Source organism: Stenella coeruleoalba (assembly GCF_951394435.1).
Source record: "Stenella coeruleoalba genome assembly, chromosome: 2".
NCBI lineage: Eukaryota > Metazoa > Chordata > Mammalia > Artiodactyla > Delphinidae > Stenella > Stenella coeruleoalba.
Genome location: NC_137147.1, coordinates 179,380,600 through 179,401,912, shown reverse-complemented (window position 1 = coordinate 179,401,912; position 21,313 = coordinate 179,380,600).

Genomic DNA, 21,313 nt, shown 5'->3' with positions numbered 1-21,313 from the left:
AGAAATGGAGCCCCAAGAAAGGGCTCCCACAAGCAATGATCAACAGAGAAACCTCCTCTGTGCAAATGCATGGAATAGAAGCACTCTCTCCAAAGGCATTTACATGAGCACGTTTAGCTCTTGAAGACATGAAGGAGGGCCAGGCAAGAACATTAACAAGACTTTCTGAAACAAAACTAGGAAGCAATGAAACAAGAAAAGATGGACAGGATCATGATGAACTGCGGCAGGGATAGGGGAGGATGGGGGTGTCAGCTGCTTCTTCTGGACGTTAGGGAATGCAGCTGGACCTGGATCCAGAGCAGGCTGTCCATATCACCCAGGCCTGGAGGACAACACCCGGCTGGAGGACCGAGAGGAGCTCAGAAGGCCGGCCACCCTGTGCCTCTGGATTGGAGAATTTAACCCATCTACATGTAAGCCGTGTGGCTGACAGTGCTCCGGCCAGGTGTCAGGCCTGAACCTCTGAGGTGGGAGAGCTGAGTTCAGGACACTGGACCACCGGAGACCTCCCAGCTTCACATAATATCAATCAGCTGGAGCTTTCCCAGAGATCTCCATCTCAACACTAAGACCCAGCTCCACTCAATGACCAGCAATCTCTAGTGCTGGACAGGCCATGCCAAACAACTAGCAAGACAGGAACACAGCCCCACCCATTAGCAGAGAGGCTACCTAAAATTATAATAAGCTCACAGAAACCGCAGAATGCACCACCGGATGTGGTCCTGCCCCCCAGAAAGACAAGGTGCAGCCTCACCCACCAGAACACAGGCACCAGGCCCCTCCACTAGGAAGCCTACACAAACCACTGAACCCACCTTACCCACTGGGGGCAGAAAACAAATACAATGGCAACTACAAACCTGCAGGCTGCAAAAAGGAGACCCCAAACACAGTAAGTTAAGCAAAATGAGAAGACAGAGAAATATGCAGCAGATGAAGAAGCAAAGTAAAAACCCACCAGACCAAACAAATGAAGAGGAAATAGTCAGTCTACGTGAAAAAGAATTCAGAGTAATGATAGTAAAGATGATCCACTGGAAATAGAATGGAGAAAATACAAGAAACCTTTAACAAGGACCTACAAGAACTAAAGAGCAAACAGACAACGATGAACAACACAATAAATGAAATTAAAAATTCTCTAGAAGGAATCAATAGCAGAATAACTGAGGCAGAAGAACGGATAAGTGACCTGGAAGATAAAATAGTGGAAATAATTACCACAGAGCAGAATGAAAAGAATTGAGGACAGACTCAGAGACCTCGGGGACAACATTAAACACACCAACATTCGAATTATAGGGGTCACAGAAGAAGAAGAGAAAAAGAAAGGGACTGTGTAAACATATGCAGAGATTATAGTCAAAAACTTCCCTAATGTGGGAAAGGAAATAGTCAATCAAGTCCATGAAGCACAGAGAGTCCCAGACAGGATAAATCCACAGAGAAACACACCAAGACACATGTTAATCAAACTATCAAAAATTAAATACAAAGAAAAAATATTAAAAGCAGCAAGGGAAAAGCAACAAATAACATACAAGGGAATCCTCACTAAGTTAACAGCTGATCTTTCATCAGAAACTCTGCAAGCCAGAAGGGAGTGGCAGGACATATTTAAGTGATGAAAGGGAAAAACCTACAACCAAGATTACTCTACCCAGCAAGGATCTCATTTAGATTCGATGAAGAAATTAAAACCTTTACAGACAAGCAGAAGCTAAGAGAATTCAGCACCACCAAACCAGCTTTACAACAAATGCTAAAGGAACTTCTCTAGGCAGGAAACACAAGAGAAGGAAAAGACCCACAATAACAAACCCAAAACAATTACGAAAATGGTAATAGGAACATACATATCAATAATTACCTTAAATGTAAATGGATTAAATAGACATAGACTGGCTGAACAGATACAAAAACAAGACCTGTATATATGCTGTCTACAAGAGACCCACTTCAGATCTAGGGACACATAGTCTGTAGACTGAAAGTGACGGGATGGAAAAAGATATTCCATGCAAATGGAAATCAAAAGGAAGCTGCAGTAGCAACTCTCCTATCAGACAAAATAGACTTTAAAATAAAGACTATTACAAGAGACAAAGAAGGACACTACATAATGATCAGGGATCAATCCAAGAAGAAGATATAACAATTGTAAATATTTACACCCCACATAGAAGCACCTCAATACATAAGGCAAATACTAAGAGCCATAAAAGGGGAAATCGACAGTAACACAATCAAAGTAGGGAAATTTAACACCCCACTTTCACCAAGGGACAGATCAACCAAAATGAAAATAAATAAGGAAACACAAGCTTTAAATGATACATTAAACAAGATGGACTTAATTGATATTTATAGGACATTCCATCCAAAAACAACAGAATACACTTTCTTCTCAAGTGCTCATGGAACACTCTCCAGCATAGGTCATATCTTGGGTCACAAATCAAGCCTTTGTAAATTTAAGAAAATTGAAATCGTATCAGGTATCTTTTCTGACCACAATGCTAGGAGACTAGATATCAATTACAGGAAAAAAAAAACTGTAAAAAATACAAACACATGGAGGCTAAACAATCCACTACTAAATTACCAAGAGATCACTGAAGAAATCAAAGAGGAAATCAGAGAATTCCTAGAAACAAGTGACAGTGAAAACACGATGGCCCAAAACCTATGGGATGCAGCAAAAGCAGTTCTAAGAGGGAAGTTTATAGCAATACAATCCTACCTCAAGAAACAAGAAACATCTCAAATAAACAACCTAACCTTACACCTAAACCAATTAGAGAAAGAAGAACAAAAAAAGCCCAAAGTTAGCAGAAGGAAAGAAATCATAAATATCAGATCAGAAATAAATGAAAAAGAGATGAAGGAAACAATAGCAAAGATCAATAAAACTAAAAGCTGGTTCTTTGAGAAGATAAACAAAATTGATAAACCATTAGCCATACTCATCAAGAAAAAAAAAGGAGAAGACTCAAATCAACAGAATTAGAAATGAAAAAGGAGAAGTAACAACTGACACTGCTGAAATACAAAGGATCATGAGAGATCACTACAAGCAACTATATGCCAATAAAATGGACAACCTGGAAGAAATGGACAAATTCTTAGAAAAGCACAACATTCCGAGACTGAACCAGGAAGAAATAGAAAATACAAACAGACCAATCACAAGCACTGAAATTGAAACTGTGATTAAAAATCTTCCAACAAACAAAAGCCCAGGACCAGATGGCTTCATATGTGAATTCTATCAAACATTTACAGAAGAGCTAGCACCTATCCTTCTCAAACTCTTCCAAAATATAGCAGAGGGAGGAACACTCCCAAACTCATTCTACAAGGCCACCATCACCCTGATACCAAAACCAAAGATGTCACAAAAAAAGAAAACTCCAGGCCAATATCACTGATGAACATAGATGCAAAACTCCTCAACAAAATACTAGCAAACAGAATCCAACAGCACATTAAAAGGATCATACACCATGATCAATTGGGTTTTATCCTAGGAATGCAAGGATTCTTCAATAAACACAAATCAGTCAATGTGACACACCCTATTAACAAACTGAAGGAGAAAACCCGTATGATCATCTCAATAGATGCAGAAAAAGCTTTAGACAAAATTCAACACCCATTTGTGATAAAAACTCCCCAGGAATTAGGCATAGAGGGAACTTACCTCAACAGAATAAAGGCCATATATGACAAACCCACAGCCAACATCATTCTCAATGATGAAAAACTAAAACAATTTCCTCTAAGATCAGGAACAAGACAAGGTTGTCCACCCTCACCACTATTATTCAACATAGTTTTGGAAGTTTTCGCCACAGCAATCAGAGAAGAAAAAGAAATAAAAGGAATCCAAATCGGAAAAGAAGAAGTAAAGCTGTCACTGTTTACAGATGACATGACACTATACATAGAGAATCCTAAAGATGCTACCAGAAGACTACTAGAGCAAATCAATGAATTTGGTAGAGTAGCAGGATACAAAATTAATGCACAGAAATCTCTTGCATTCTTATACATTAATGGTGAAAAATCTGAAAGAGAAATTAAGGAAACACTCCCATTTACCATTGCAACAAAAGGAATAAAATACCTAGGAATAGACCTACCCAAGGAGACAAAAGACCTGTATGCAGAAAACTATAAGACACTGATAAAGAAATTAAAGATGATACAAACAGTTGGAGAGATATACCATGTTCTTGGATTGGAAGAATCAACATTGTGAAAATGACTATACTACCCAAAGCAATCTACAGATTCAACGCCATCCCTATCAAACTACCACTGGCATTTTTCACAGAACTAGAACAAAACATTTCATGATTTGTATGGAAACACAAAAGACCATGAATAGTCAAAGCAATCTTGAGAATGAAAAATGGAGCTGGAGGAATCAGGTTCCCTGACTTCAGACTATACTACAAAGCTACAGTCATTAAAACTGTATGATACTAAAAAAAAAAAACAAACAAACTGTATGATACTGGCATAAAGACAGACTTATAGACCAAAGGAACAAGGTAAGAAAGCCCAGAAGAAAACCCACACACATATGGTTACCTTATCTTTGATAAAGGAGGTAAGAATATACAATGGAGAAAAGACAGCCTCTTCAATAAGTGGTGCTGGGAAAACTGGACAGCTACATGTAAAATAATGAAATTAGAACACTCCCTAACACCATACACAAAAATCAACTCCAAATTGATTAAAGACCTAAATGTAAGGCCAGACACTATAAAACTCTTAGAGGAAAACATAGACAGAACACTCTACGATGTAAATCACAGCAAGATCCTTTTTGACCCACCTCCTAAAGAAATGGAAATAAAAACAAAAATAAACAAATGGGACCTAATGAAACTTCAAAGCTTTTGCACAGCAAAGGAAACCATAAATAAGATGAATAAACAATCCTCAGAATGGGAGAAAATATTTGCAAACAAAGCAACTGACAAAGGATTAATCTCCAAAATATACAAGCAGCTCTTGCAGCTCAATATCAAAAAAACAAACAGCCCAATCCAAAAATGGGCAGAAGACCTAAATAGACATTTCTCCAAAGAAGATATACAGATTGCCAACAAACACATGAAAGGATGCTCAACATCACTAATCATTAGCGAAATGCAAATCAAAACTAAAATGAGGTATCACCTCACACCGGTCAGAATGGCCATCATCAAAAAATCTACCAATAATAAATGCTGGAGAGGGTGTGGAGAAAAGGGAACACTCTTGCACTGTTGGTACGTGTGTGAATTGATTCAGCTGCTGTGGAGAACAGTATGGAGGTTCCTTAAAAAACTAAAAATAGAACTACCATGCGACCCAGCAACCCCACTACTGGGCATATACCCTGAGAAAACCATACTTCAAAAAGAGACATGTACCACAATGTTCACTGCAGCATATTTACAATAGCCAGGACATGGAAGCAACCTAAGTGTCCATCGACAGATGAATGGATAAAGAAGATGTGGCACATCTATACAATGGAATATTACTCAGCCATAAAAAGAAACGAAATTGAGTTATTTGTAGTGAGGTGGATGGACCTAGAGTCTGTCATACAGAGTGAAGTAAGTCAGAAAGAGAAAAACAAATACCATATGCTAACACATATATATGGAATCTAAAAAAATAGGTTCTGAAGAACCTAGGGGCAGGACAGGAATAAAGATGCTGATGTAGAGAATGGACTTGAGGACACAGGGAGGCGGAAGGGTAAACTGAGACGAAGTGAGAGAGTGACATGGACATTTATACACTACCAAATGTAAAACAGATAGCTAGTGGGAAGCAGCCGCATAGCACAGGGAGATCAGCTTGGTGCTTTGTGACCGCCTAGAGGGAGGGTGGGAGGGAGACGCAAAAGGGAGGATATATGGGGATATATGTATATGTATAGCTGATTCACTTTGTTATACAGCAGAAACTAACGCACCACTGTAAAGCAATTATACTCCAACAAATATGTTAAAAAAAAACAAACAAAAAAAACAGCGTAATGTGTAAACCTTGCTTGGGCCCTGGACTAAATAAATAACCAGGTCTATAAGACAAAAAAAAAAAAAAAAAAAAAAAAGATGGACAGGGAAAGAGAACCAATTAGAAATCTTGGAAAAGAGAAATGAACACTGGAATAGCAGTTTATACAGTATTATCTGAGTTCAGTACATGTTCAACCATCCCTCACACACAATTTCATGTTCACAATGTGAGCCGAAGATGCTTGGTCATCGAAGAGTCGCAGATCTGTGTTGTGTCGGGGAGGGTGGGGAGGCGAGAGGGGGAGGGGCAGAAGCAACGGAAAGGGGTGAAAGTACTGGCAGCGGAGTCCCGCCCCTGCCCTACGACCAGCAGTATTTAACCTCCCTGGAGCTTCACACCTTTCTGTACAATGAGGATGATAATGACCACGACACGGTGAAGATGGTGGACATTTTATGTAATATCGTGTAACCTTATTGATAGAAACTGATCAAGGAAGGAAAGTACATCGACACTTCTAATTGTATTTTTAATAATTAAATAAATCCTGGTACCTTACATGTCACCCTCCTCTGGAATCAGAGTAGTGTATTCTCTGGATACTCTGGTCACTGCACTGTCCTGTAGGTAGGTGATCTCTGACGCTCACCAACAGAGGCTTTCCTTGGAAACTGCCTGTGAGCGCTTTGCTTTGCCGCCATTGGCTGCCATGCCACGCATTTGAGTGGATCGGAATCAGAGCCAGAATCAGATGGCCACGAGGATGCTTTACTAGCCCCCGTGACGGGAGAACAGTGTTTCAAGATGACTTAATCCTTTTACTCTCTAGAGTCTGCCTTCTAAGTACTCCCTCTTAATGCAATAAAAACTTATCTGTGTTAATAAATGTCTGTGTCTGCTCCAGCCTTGTTTCGCTGGCAGACACCCATCATCTGATCAACGAGGTGACTGTGTCTGCTCTTCCGCCCTAGGGAGGGGGACAGGCCGCTGGGGCTGACTGCGAGGAAGGGCTCACTTCCGGTTACTTGATGGCCTCTCCTCACAGGAAAAGAGAGCCCTGATTAAATAAGACACGGCGGAATTAGATCTTTCAACATGAAGAGAACCAGAAACACCTGTTCGTGATGGCCTAGGGTGGCGTCTGTGACCTTCAGGAGAGGGGTTAACGTGAAGAATTCCATCTACCCAAGGCGGCCTTAGCGTCAGAACCCCAGGAACAACCTTAATACAAGGAGATAACCTTTCTCTTCTTTCTTTATTTACCTGCAACTTTAAAAATATATACAAAATGCTTCCGACACCGGAGATAACAGAAGTTCACATTTTGCCACATTTGCATCAGGTCACTGGACTCGCTAAGAAATGCAATGTTATAGATGGGACCAAAGTCCCACTCCAAAGCCTCCCCAACATGCTCTCCCCAGAGAGAGCTACTATCTTGAAGTGAACATGCATGTTTTAATTCTTTTTAATACATACACATTAGGTAGCCACAAACTTTGTGCTATTATGTGTTTTCAAATTTACATGTGTGGTACCCACACCCTTTTGCCTCTTTCTTTTTTTACTCAATATTATGTTTTTGCAATTTCACTTATTTATTTTTGCTACAAATAGTTATAGGGTGCCTACAATAAAGCAGGCAACTTTTGGGGTGCTGAAATTGAAAAAAAAGGGACAGAGACAAAACCCCTATTCTATGAGATGAACAATAAAAAAGATAAGTAAAATATATACTCTGATTTATATGAAGTATTGTATATATGAAAAATATACTAAGGCAGTGGTAAGTGCGCAGGAGAACATTTAAGGAAGACAAGGGGATAGAAGTGTGTATTTGGGGGTGGGGAGCATGGTTGGTAATTTAGACCACGTGTTTCAGGTTAAACACCACGTGGTATTATCCTTGGTGAAATGACTCTGCTACACAGAGGGCTGACTGCCATGCACAGCCTTGCTCATGGCTCCTTTAAGAATTGCCAAGTCGTAGCATATGCACATCTTCAAACACAAGAGCACCCCACTTCCCTCTGGGATTGTATTAATGTATACTCCCACCAGCAGGCTATTGGGATTTCCATTCCCCCACATCCTTGCCAGTTTTTATCAGACTTCTAACCTTTGCCTTTCTGAAGGGTATAAATGATAACTTGTTGCCATTTTAATTTTTTTCCCAGATTATTACTATGGCTGAGATCTCCACATTGAGCACTCTGGTTTCCTTTCTGGAGTGGTCTGGTCACATCCTTCGCTCATTTTTCTGTGGAGGCATTTGTCTTAACTGTACTCATTTATACAATATGATTCCTTTATACGGGGTGGATTCATCCTTTGTCACTCGCGGGGACTGCGGATACGTTATCCCTCTCGGTGGCGTGTCTTTTTGTCTAGGGTCTCACTTGTGATGCAGGATTAACACTAATTTGATCCAATGACCAAGCCTCTCCTGTGTCATTTGTGCTTTTTTTTATCCTAAGAACAGCTTCCCTACCCTGAGGTCATAGAAGTATTCTGGCAGGTTTTCTTCTAAAAGTTTTATAGCTTTTCATACAAGTCTGTGATCTGGGACTGAAGTAACATAAAAACGTACTTTTCTTTTTCTCTAGAGAGCCAATTGTCCCAGCACTATTTATTGAAGAGTCCATGTCTTCTCTGTTAATGGGTAATGAGACTTCTGTCAAATGCCAAGTTACTTACCAAATATGGGATCTTTTTCTGTCTCGCTGGTCTGTTCGTACATCCCTCACCCCTTCTACTGTCTTTATTGTCATAACTTCACAATGTCTTGGTATCTACAACAATCCCCCACCTTGGCCCACCATTCATCTTCCACAAAACTACCTTTGCTATTCACGGCCTTTTCCACTCTACCATAATAATTTTAGGATCAATTTGGAAAATTCCCAGTCAGTAGTGGAATTGCACTGCATATATAAATTAATTTAGGAGAACTATTAACTTTATAATATTGAGCCTTTCCATCATGACAGTATCTCTTCACTTATTTAGGTCTTGTTTGATATTTTTTGATACATTTTATAATTTTTTATAAAGACCTATTATTTTGTCACATCATATCCTACTGCTATTTTTTGTTGCTATAGAAAATATTGTCTGTAATTGCATTTCCTAAGAGTTTATTGCAGGTATGTAGAAGAACTATTAAGTTTTGTACGTAAGCCTTACATAGCAACCTTGCTGAATTCTCCCATTAGTTTGTCCGCAGTTTAGTTAATAGTCTAAACAGCTTAGATACTCATACTCAACTAATAGTTTATCTGCAAATAAACGTATAATCTTGAACTATTACTAGTTAGGATTTTTTTCTTTTCCAATCAATACAGTTCTTTTTTCTTATTGCTAGAACTTCAAGATTAATGTTAAACATAAGTTGTGATGGCAGATAGCCTCATCTTTATCCTGGTTTAAAAAGGAATGCTTCTGATATTTCACCAGTAAGTATAATGTTTACCATAGGGTTTTGGTAGATTATTAGGTTAAGAAAGTTCACTTCTATTCACAGTGTACTAAGGATTTTCGTTAGGAATGGGTTTTAAATTACATAAAATTTATTTTTGGCATCTACTGAAATGATTAATTTATTAAAGTGGGTGACTCTTGTATTCTCAGAAAACCCAAGAATTTGATAATAATGTATTTTGTATATTGATAGGTTTATTTTACTAATATTTTATGTAGAATTTTGTATCAATATTCATAATTGAGGTTGTCAATGATTTACTTATTACTCCTCTCTGAGTTTTGGTACCAAGGTTACACTAATCTCATAAAATGAGTTGGAGGGGGACTTTCCCTTTATTTTAATATTCTGTGAACAACTGGCATAACATAGAAAGTATCTGTCCCTTAGAGTGTTGCCAGAACTCAGTGGATTTTGTTTTTACAAAGGATAGGAATCAAGCAGATACTTAATTTCAATTTCATTTTCTTTATGGGTTATAGACCCAGGTAGGTTTTCTATCACTGGGTGGATTTTTATAAGTTAAATTTTCCCAGGAAACTGTCTATTTAATTTCAGTTGTCATGTTCTTGTTCACAGAATTTGCTTATATATGTTTTGTATATATTGTATATATGATTATATATATGTATATACATAATCATATATATGTTAAGTATCCTTATTTTTTTCCCTAGCTAAACCTTGCTAGAGATATTTTTATCCTTGTAGTCTTTTCAAAGAACCAGCTGTTTGATTTGTTAATCTTTTCAATTCTATCTTTGTTTTCTATTTTGTGAATTTCTGTTCTCATTTTGATTATTTCTTTTCTTACACTTTCTACTTAATCTGTTGCTCTTTTATTAATAATTATACTACTCCACTTCTATTATATTCATTTAAAGGTATAGATTTATTTTTAAAAACTGTTTTAGCTGTATCCCACAAGTTTAATTTAATTTTTAAAATTTTATTATGATTCTTTCTTTGACCATTAGTTATTTAGAACTGGGTTTTTAATTTTACCAATGTTGGTTTTTGTTTTCTTGTGTTATTTTTTTTTTCCTTTTTTCCATTGTAGAGAACATGGGGGATATTAAATGTTTAACATTTTAAAAGTTTTCTCCGTTTTTATAAATCTTATAAATTTTATAAATTACATGAATGAAAGATGTGTATTTTCTAATTGTTGGATCTGAGGTTCTCTCTACATATAGATAGATATATAGATATAGATTTATATTCAACATATAAGCCTTGTCATTACACTATTCAAATCCCTATATCATTTAAATTTTTTGCCTATTTCATCAATAACTAGGGAAACGGTGTTAAAATCTCCTACCAAACTGTAGTTTTGTGAATGTGTCCTTATAATTTTGTCCATTTTTTATTTATAAGATCTGAAGCTAAATTATTAGGTACTTAAAACTTCAGATTTATGTCTTGTGCTGAATTTTTCTTTGATCATTATGTAACAAACCTCTTTACTCCTAATAGTGCTTTTTGCCTTAAAGTGTATTTTATCTGTTATTAGTGTAGCTTCATAAGTTTAATTAGTATGTATCTTTACTGAGAACATTTCTGTGTCATTATGTTTTAGGTATGTTTCTTGTAAAAAGCACAGAACACGATTTTTAAAAATCCAGTCTGGGGACTTCCCTGGTGGTCCAGTAGTTAAGACTTGGCCTTCCAATGCATGGGGTGCAGGTTTGATCCCTGGTCAGGGAGTGAAGATCCCACATGCCTCGTGGCAAAAAAGACAAAAAAAAAAAAAAAAACCAGAAGCAATATTGTAACAAATTCAACAAAGACTTTGAAAATGGTCCACATCAAAAAAAAAAAAAAAAAATCCAGTCTGATACAAAATGCATCAAAATGATATTAAAATGTATCACAATTAGTAAAATATTTAGGTTTACATTTATCCCTCTCATTCTTCCTTGCATTCATTCTTATTTGAGACAAATAAAAGCTGAGAGAATTGTCATCATACCTACACTACAAGAAGCATCAACACAAGTTCTTCAGGTAGAAGGTAACGACGCCAGACAGCAGATGGTTACACAAAAGGAATGAAGCGGCCATAATGGGGAAAATGGGTAAATTTAAAAGGATTTTCTCATGTTTAACATTTCTTTAATTGATAGTTGACTGACTGAATAAAAGAAATAACAGTATATTGTTTGGTTTATGACCTATGTAGGATAATTAAGAATAGCGACAGCATAAAGGATGGGCAAGGGTGGGCAAGGGAAACCTGACTGTAATGTTATAAATGTCCTGCACCAGACTTGAAGTGATTTAATATTATTTGAAGATAGACAGTTATAAGTTAACAATGTACATTTTAAACCCTAGATCAACCACACAAAAGAAGAGGCATACGTTATAAGCCACAAGTGGAGATAAGATGGAATCATTAAAAATACCTAATCCAAAAGAAGACAGATAAGGAGAAAAAGAAACATAGGAAAGATGGAATGAACAGAAAAGAGATAGTAAGATGATAGATTTAAATCCAATGACATAATCAAATATATTAAAAGCATATGTTCCAAACACCACAGTTAAAAGGCAGAGATTGTCATATTGGGGGGGAAAAAAGCAAGACCCAACCATATGTTGTCTACAAGAAATCCACTTTGTGTGTAAAGACACAGAGAGAGGGACTTCCCTGGTGGTGCAGTGGCTAAGAATCTGCCTGCCAATGCAGGGGACGCAGGTTCGAGCCCTGGTCCGGGAAGATCCCACATGCCGTGGAGCAACTAAGCCCATGCGCCACAACTACTGTGCCTGCACTCTAGAGCCTGCAAGCCACAACTACCGAGCCCACGTGCCACAACTACTGAAGCCCATGCACCTAGACCCCATGCTCTGCAACAAGAGAAGCCACAGCAATGAGAAGCCTGCGCACCGCAACGAAGAGTAGCCCCCACTTGTCACAACTAGAGAAAGCCCATGCGCAGCAACGAAGACCCAATGCAGCCAAAAATAAATAAGTAAATTAATTAATTAATTTTTAGAAAAGACACGGACAGGTTAAAAATAAAAGGATGGGGCTTCCCTGGTGGTGCAGTGGTTAAGAATCCGCTTGCCAATGCAGGGGACATGGGTTTGAGCCTTGGTCCAGGAAGAGCCCACATGCCGCGGAGCAACTAAGCCTGTGCGCCACAACTACTGAGCCTGTGCTCTAGAGCCCGCAAGCCACAACTACTGAGCCTGCGTGCCACAACTACTGAAGCCTGCGTGCCTAGAGCCCAAGCTCTGCAACAAGAGAAGCCACTGCAATGAGAAGCCCACACACCACAACGAAGACTGGCCCCCGCTCACCGCAACTAGAGAAAGCCCACGTGCAGCAACAAAGACCCAACAACGAAGACCCAATGCAGCCAAAAATAAATAAATAAACTTATATTAAAAATAAATAAATAAATAAAAATAAAAAGATGGAAAAGATACTCCATGCAAACAGTAATCAAAAGTAAGCTGGCGGGCTTCCCTGGTGGCGCAGTGGTTGGGAGTCCGCCTGCCGATGCAGGGGACGCGGGTTTGTGCCCCGGTCCGGGAAGATCCCACATGCCGCGGAGCGGCTGGGCCCGTGAGCCATGGCCGCTGAGCCTGCGCGTTCGGAGCCTGTGCTCCGCAACGGGAGAGGCCACAACAGTGAGAGGCCCGCGTACCGTAAAAAAAAAAAAAAAAGTCAGCTGGCTAATAATAGTAGGCATACACTTACGATAAAAAAAAAGTTATTGTGAGGCAAACATTGATAAACAGCAGAAGAGGAGAACCACGTTCTATAAATAATAGTATATGCCATTTCCCTTATGGACTAAATGATAAACTCATAACAGATTCAGCTGATTAATCTTGTGGCTGTTTTGAAGTATAAAGATGAGTGAACTGGTGATGAATGAACTGGTTTCAACTATTAAAAGGGTGACATTTATTACAAAGCTAATATATGTTTATTGTAGGAAATCTGGAAAATACAGAAAAGATATTTTAAAAATCACCCCTGGCTCCACACTCAAATTCAATAACAAATATATAGTCAAAACAAAAGTCCCTTTTTTGTCTCCTTTCCCCCCAGATATACCATGTTAATGATTTGGTTTGCCAATTTCACATGGATGAGATCCTGTTTAATACATTGTTCTCTCACTTGAAAAAAAATAAAAGTAAGCTGGAGGGGCTATGTTATTGTAAAACAGATTTCAGAGAAAGAAATATTATCGGAGATTATATGAGATAAAGAAGGATATCTCATAATGATAAAGAGGTCAATTCACCATGGAGATATAATAAATCTTAATATGAATGTACCTAATAGCAGAGCTTCAAAATACATGAAGCCAAAATTAGTAGAAGTGAGAGGAAATGTAGACAAGTACACAATCATCGTTGGAGATTTCAACACTCCTTTCTCAATATTGTTAGAACAAACAGAAAATCAGTAATTATCTAGAATACTTGATAACACTATTGACCAACTGGACCTAACTGATCAGTTAGAGAATACTCCTCCCCACAACAGCAGGATCGCACATGATTTTAAAGGGTTTGCAGATCATTCTCCAAGATAAACCAAATTCTGAGCCATAACGTAAGTCTCAATAAATTTAGAAGGATTGGAATCATGCAAAGCGCTTCATCTGAACACAATGTAATTCCACACAACTAGAAATCAATTACAGAAATATATCTGGAGTAGGATCAAATACTCAAGATTTTCAGAACACACTTCTAAGTAACTTACAAGTCAAAGAAAAAGTATTTGGAACTGAATGAAAATGGAAACACAGCGTAACAAAACTTACGAGGTGTAGCCAGGGCAGCAGTCAGAGGAGGTCTGCAGCACTGAATGCTCTCATGAGGGAGAGAAGTTTCAAGTCAGCTAAGTATCTACCTTAAGAAAGCAAAAAAAAAAAAAGAGCAAATTAAGCCCAGCATAAGCGAAAGGAAAGAAGTAATAAAAAAGCAAACATCAATGAAATAGAAATAAAAAGGAAACTTAAAAACAATTAAGAAAAACAAAGTCAAAAGCTGGTCATTTTAAAAGCTCGATAAATTGGCAATTATTTAGCCAAAGTGGTCAAAAAAAAGATAAATTACCAAGATCAAGAATGAAAGAGAAGCCACTGCTATAGATCCAGCAGCATTAAGTGGACAATAAGGAAACATTATGAACAATTTTACACCAATATGGTAGACAAATTAAATCAAATAGACAAACTCCTTGGAATATACAAACTTCCAAAGCCCACTCAAAAACTAAGATAAGCAGAACAGCCCAGTATTTGTTTGTTTTTAAATAAAGTTGTAGTTATAACCCTTCTCACAAAGAAAATTCCAGGCCCAGATGGCTTCACTAGTGAACTCTAATACACTTTAAAGGAAGAAACAGTACCCATTCTACACAAACTTTATCCACCTGATAAAGGACATATATGAAAACCTACAATGGAGATCACCTTTAATGACTGAATGCTTTATCCCTAAGATTGGGAACAAGACAATAGTATTCACTCTTACTACTTCTCTTCAACATTATATTGGAGTACCTAGCCAAAGAAACTAAGCAACAAAAAGAAATAAAATGCATAAAGACAATATGATCATCTACGGAGGAAAACCTAAAGAATCTACAAAAAAGCTGCTGGAAACGAAGGTCAACATACAAAATACTGGAACTTAGAGATGGAAACTGAAGTTGAAAAACAATACCATTTATAATGGCATAAAAGTGTACAAAGTTTTATGGGAGAGATTTAACAGCAACAACAACAAACGTTCAAGACCAATGCACCCAAAATTACAAAACACTGCCAAGAGAAATTAAAGATGACCTAAAAAAATGGAGAGATATGCCATGTTCATGGATCAGAAGATTCAATATTGTTAAGCTGTCAGTTCCTGTTGAATTTAATCTGTGAATTCAAGGAAATGCCAATAAAATCCCAGAAGAGTTTTTCTTGGTAGAAATTTATAAGCTGATTTGAATATTTATACGGACATGCAAAGGATCTAGAGTAGCCATGACAATTTTGAGAAAGAACTAGTTGGAAGAATTATACTATTTTGATTTAGAGACTTACTAATAAAGTCTAGTAAATAAGACAGTGTGGTATCGACAATGAAATGAATAGGGACTCCCCAAATAGACCATACGTACATGGTCAATTATTTTAAGAGAAAAGTACCAAAATAACTGAATGGGAAAAGACAGTCTTTTCAACAAATTGTGCTGGAATAATTGGATAGCCATATGCAAGAAAATGAAACTCAACCCTTACCTTACACCTTATACAAAAATTAACTTCAAACGGATCACAGACCTAAATATAGACCCAAAACTATAAAACTTTTAGAAGAAAACATATGGCAAAATGTTTATGACTCTGAATTAAGCTAAGACCTTTTAGGTAGGCTAAATTAAGCAGAACCATTAAAGAAATCCTTGAAAAATTGGACTTCATCAAAATTTAAAGCTTTTGCTTTTCAAAAGACAGTGTTCAACAATTAAAAAGCAAGCCACAGACTGGGAAGAATATTCATAAAACTTTTATTTGTTCTGGACTTAAATCCAGAATATACAAAGAAAACTTAAAACTCACTAAAGAAAAGATAATAAGTCAATAAAAATGGGAAACAAGTTGATCAGACTCTTTACAAAAGAAAATATATAAATGGCAAATAGACAAATGAAAATGTGCTCAACATCATTGGTCACTAGGGAAAAGCAAATTAAAACCACAAGGAGATACCACCGGTGACATGCCCACGAGGATGCTGAAAGTAAAAGTACCAAGCACACTATGACAGGCAGACTAGTGGCCTCCAAAGATGTCCACTCTAATCACTGAAACACGTGAATCAATCCTTCTCGTTGTAACAGTCCCCAAATAAGTCTTCATTATTGTTTTTACCCAGTAAATGCTTATCCTTCCTTCCATCTACTTCCTTCTTAGACACATTTTTTGATCATTCTTTTAATGAAGGTCTGTGAGTGGCAAATTCTCTACATGATTTTTACCTAACACGGTTTTCATTTTTTCCCCTCACTCTTGATTAATAGTATAACTCTAAGAAGGTATCATTCTATCCTCTTCTGATTTCTGCTGTTGGCATTGGGAAGTCTGCTGTCATTCTAATCACTGGTACATTGTATGTGATCTTATATCTCTCTTTGCTTTGCAGATTTTCTCCTTTTATTTAGTGTTTAATGGTTATTCAAGGAAGTCTCTAGGTGTGGGATTACCCAGCTTGGGAATTCTTGGAATTCTTCCACTGAGGATTCATGTCTTTAATCAGTTCCGAATCATCTATTTTCTCCTCAAATATTTCCTCTGATTCTTTCTCTCTGTTTAGGTCTTATTAGCTAAGAGATACCACCAGTGAGTACATACCAGCACTCTTATTAGCTTTGTATTGGACATTTTCATTATCTTAAACTCCCTTTCACGTTTGCCATCTTATCTCTGTGCTGTGTTCTAGGTCATAGCCTCTAATCTTCAGTTCAACAATTCTCTCCTCCAGTGAGCTAATTCAGGGTCCCATCCATCCACTGAGACTTTCATTCAGTGAATATGTTTCACATTTCTAGAAGGCCTATTTCATTATTTTGCAAACCTTCCTTACTTACAGCATCTTGATCCTCCCTCCAGGACTTGATTCCATCTATTATGCTTTTAAGCACTTTACCATACCTTTTTCCCCCTCTGATTATGCCTTTATTAGCTTGAGTTCATGGGACTGGAATCTTGCTGTTTGTTGTGTCTGCTGTCTCTTGCTCACAGCAAATTCTTTCACTGTATGTTTCCTAATTTTTTAAACTCATGAGCTCACCGTTAATGAGGCTTATTTTCTGAGAAGGCACAGTGAGGCCAGTGCTGTCAGAGTACCTCTGCTGGGTGACTTAGTATGGTAGACATTCCAGGGGTGTCCGCTCTGGGACAGATTTGCATGTTTATTTCTCTGCTCACAGTTTTCCTGAGCCTTGCAGAGGTATCTGCAGGTTTTCTGAGTGGAGTAAAGACATGTTTTGGACCCAAAACCCAAGGGCAAGCCCAGGGCTTAATTTTCTCTAGGGAGACTGTTTCCTTCAACTCAAGCTGAGGCAGCTTCCTTGTCTCCTCCCTGTGCCAAGAGCCAGATTTCTCCTAATCCCCCTTTCCACTGAGAGTTCAGCTCTTCAAACGTCCTGACATAGACCTTTCTCAGGATTCCAAGACCTTGTCTCCTGTCCTCAAATGCGTGTTAAAGCCCAAGCCCCCAGGTTTACTAGGACCGAAAACAAACTCAAACCCAAGCCCCCAGGTTTACTAGGACCGAAAACAAACTCCCAGGTCAGTTCATGGGCCCACGTTGCTCTCATTTTCAGTCTCCTTGTTTCAGAGACTCACGATCTCAGCTGTGCAATTTTCAAGGGTCACACCTACCCAGAACATCTGTGTGTTTGGGACAGGAGGGAGTTCAGGTCTCTTAGTCCATCATCTTTCTGGAAAGAGAACTCTCCTTCTCCACTTATTCACGTGGCCACCTCCCAAGAAACATAATTTCAGAGTCATTCTGCGACTGTTTACACAGCTCCAAAACACATTAGTTAAGTTGAAGCGTTTGGCCAATCATCCAGATGTTTTTGTCTACACGATGCCAGATACCCAGATGTGCGTCCAATTCATCTGCTATTCCCAAACATAATAAACTTACATTATTAAGCACATTGCTATTTCACAAACTCAGGGATCCTGTGGGTGTAATCCTGTCCCTCATTTGCCAAGACTAATTATATTAGAGCCCATGACTTTCATTCCATCACACAGACTTCTAACGCTGTGATTCTTTCCCTTGTTCTTGTTGTTGCTACTCTTGTGTTTTCTTTTCTTTTCTCACAATACAGTATTGAGGTCAATAAGTATTTATTAAACTCTTGGCTGCGGGTGAAAACAATGAAAAACCACTCTGTCCCTGGGGGGATACTAAAATGTAGTTGTATTTATTTATTCATTCCTTCATTCAGTACTTTTTTATTGCGCAGACACCGCGTTCCTGGGGAAACAAGACCGACCCCCTGCCTTCGTGAAGCGGGACGTTTAGTGGGACACACAAGTAATATATAATAAAACAATCACACAAGTAACATAGAACAAAAAGTCATTAATGCTACATAGGAAAGGAGAAGTACTGTGACACAGAATCATACGTAGTCTCAGCTTAGTTTGCGGAAGGGAGGGAACGGCCTCTCTTAGGAGTGATCTAAGCTGTGACCTGAGAGATGCAGGAAAAGAGTGAGGAAAGAAAGTTCCAGACTGAGGAGCATAGGAGAGGCCATGGGAGGGGCCGAGGGCCGAAGGGGCTGGGAGGCCGAAGGAACACAAGATTGTCGGTGCGGCTGGGAGTGTCGGCAGGAGGCCGGTGTGGAAATCAAGCTGGAGAAGGAGGTTGGCATCTCATCAGCTCTGAATAGGACAGGGTTTGGATTTGGGATTTTCTTCTGGGAGCAATAACTCCCCCCTGGAGCAGAGGGATGATGGGAAGAGATTCCTGGCTACTGGATGGCAAGGGAGACTAGGAAGAAAACAGGTGAGTTAGAGTTTAGTGAGAGGATGGTGGTGAAGAATGAGAGGTGTCAGTGGCGACAGAGAGAAAGAGGCGAGCGGGATGCAGCTCAGAGCTGGGACCTGGTGATGGATTCGGGTAGCACAGGGGAGGACCGTGTCAAACCGGGCTCTGGCACGAGCAGCTGGGGACACAGAAGCACCATTACTCAGAGAGGGGAGCCTGGACAAGAGGCAAATTTCTGGGGAATTAGTTCATTTTTGGACGTCTGAGCTTGGAGATTGGCACATTAATCAGTTGGTTACCTTTAGCACACGATCTTATTTATCGCGCTAACACTTCGTGAGACACACAAGTCGAGTCGTCAACTGGACAGCAGGGTATATATGGCTGGAGCTCAGGAGAGGCAGGTGAGGTACAAATCTGGGAGTCAAGGGCACGTAATTGGCATGGAACTGGTGACGGTGATGCGGCAAGAGACAGAAAGAGGGCAGGAGCCTTGGTCATAGAAGACAAGGAATCTGGTTTTTTTTAAAGAAGACCGAGTTAGTCATATGATATCACTCGTACGTAGAATTTAATTTTTTAAAAATGATACAAATGAACTTATTTACAAAACAGAAACAGACTCACAGATATCGAAAACAAACTTATGGATACCAAAGGGGAAGTGTCGGGGGAGGGATAAATTAGGAGCTTGGGATGAACATACACACACTACTATATATAAGACAGATAACCAACAGGGACCTGCTGTAGAGCACAGGGAACTCTGCTCAGTATTCTGTGACAACGGATGTGAGAAAAGAATCTAAAAAAGAAGGAATAGATGTATATGTATAACTGAATCACTTTGCTGTCCACCTGAAACTAAAACGACATTGTAAATCCACTAGACTCCAATAAAATATTTTTAAAAATTAAAAAGACTGGGCTTCCCTGGTGGCGCAGTGGTTGAGAGTCCGCCTGCCAATGCAGGGGACACGGGTTCGTGCCCCGGTCCGGGAAGATCCCACATGCCGCAGAGCGGCTGGGCCCGTGAGCCATGGCCGCTGAGCCTGCGCGTCAGGACCCTGTGCTCCACAACGGGAGAGGCCACAACAGTGAGAGGCCCACGTACCGCAAAAAAAAAAAAAAAAAAAAAAAATTAAAAAGACTGAGTTAGGAGTATCTGAAGTGGGGAGAAACAAGAGAGCTTGGTGTCATGAAATCCCAGAGAAGAGAGTGTTTAAGGCAGAAAGAATGGTTAGCTTTTCATTGAAAACTTGAACTTCTGAAAGGTCGAGTGAGATAAAACCTAAGAGGTGGCCGGTGGGGAGGATGGATGACAGGGGCGAGTGTGCAGGAGAAGCGGAAGAGCTCCCAGAGTGAGACGGGCTAAAGTTGTCGTGGAAACGAGGAACCAGAGCTGGAAAGGGGTCAGCTCTCCCTGCAAGGGGCCAAGCGAGGGCCGTGCAGATGAGACGGGCTCGGGAAACAGGAGAAGGAACAGAACGCGAGGCACTTTGTCACTCCAAGTGGGGCAAGGAGACACACAGAGGCTGCAAGAGGTGGGGGAGAACTGACTGCCTGATGAGATGCAGCCCTCGGGTACCGGGCGGGATTTGCATAAATGGGAAGGGGAGGAGGCCTTTGGGCCTGGGAACCAGCATAGGCAAGAGCAAGTGACCAGAGGTGGTCGGGGGATGAAGGGGACCCAGGAGAGACCAGGGTGAGGGCAGCTTTTGTCTCACAAGCTGAAAAATAAAGCTGGATGGGAAGGCTTGAGTCTGTCTCCTTTTATATCTGCCCGCTTCTGAGAAAGGGCCACTGCCTTTCGGTGACCCTTCCCTGCATTCCATCCACGAGGCGGTAGAGGGGCTGCTGTCACGGTACCCGTGCCCACCCGCCGGGGCTGTGGGACCCCAACCAGGCCAGCCGGACACCCCTCCCCAGCCCCGAGGGCCCTGTTGGCAGAAGCTACAGAGATGCTCTCGCGGAGAGAATGAAATGGGCCCTCGGGGAACAGCGGAGGCAGGAGGCGGGCGGCGGGCCCCCAGCCCCGAGGCCACCTGGGGCCTGCCCACACCACCGTCCTTCCCGGGGCTCCAGTGCACGAAGCCCCCGGTATATTCTTTCCTCCTCAGGCCTCAGCGGCTGCGGCCGAGCATCCCTTGCCACCGAGAGCCCTGAGCACACGGCCAGGTGGCAGCAGGGAACAGCCCCGCCCACCGCTGGGGCTCAGCGGCAGGCTGCGGGGCAGCCCCCCGCCCA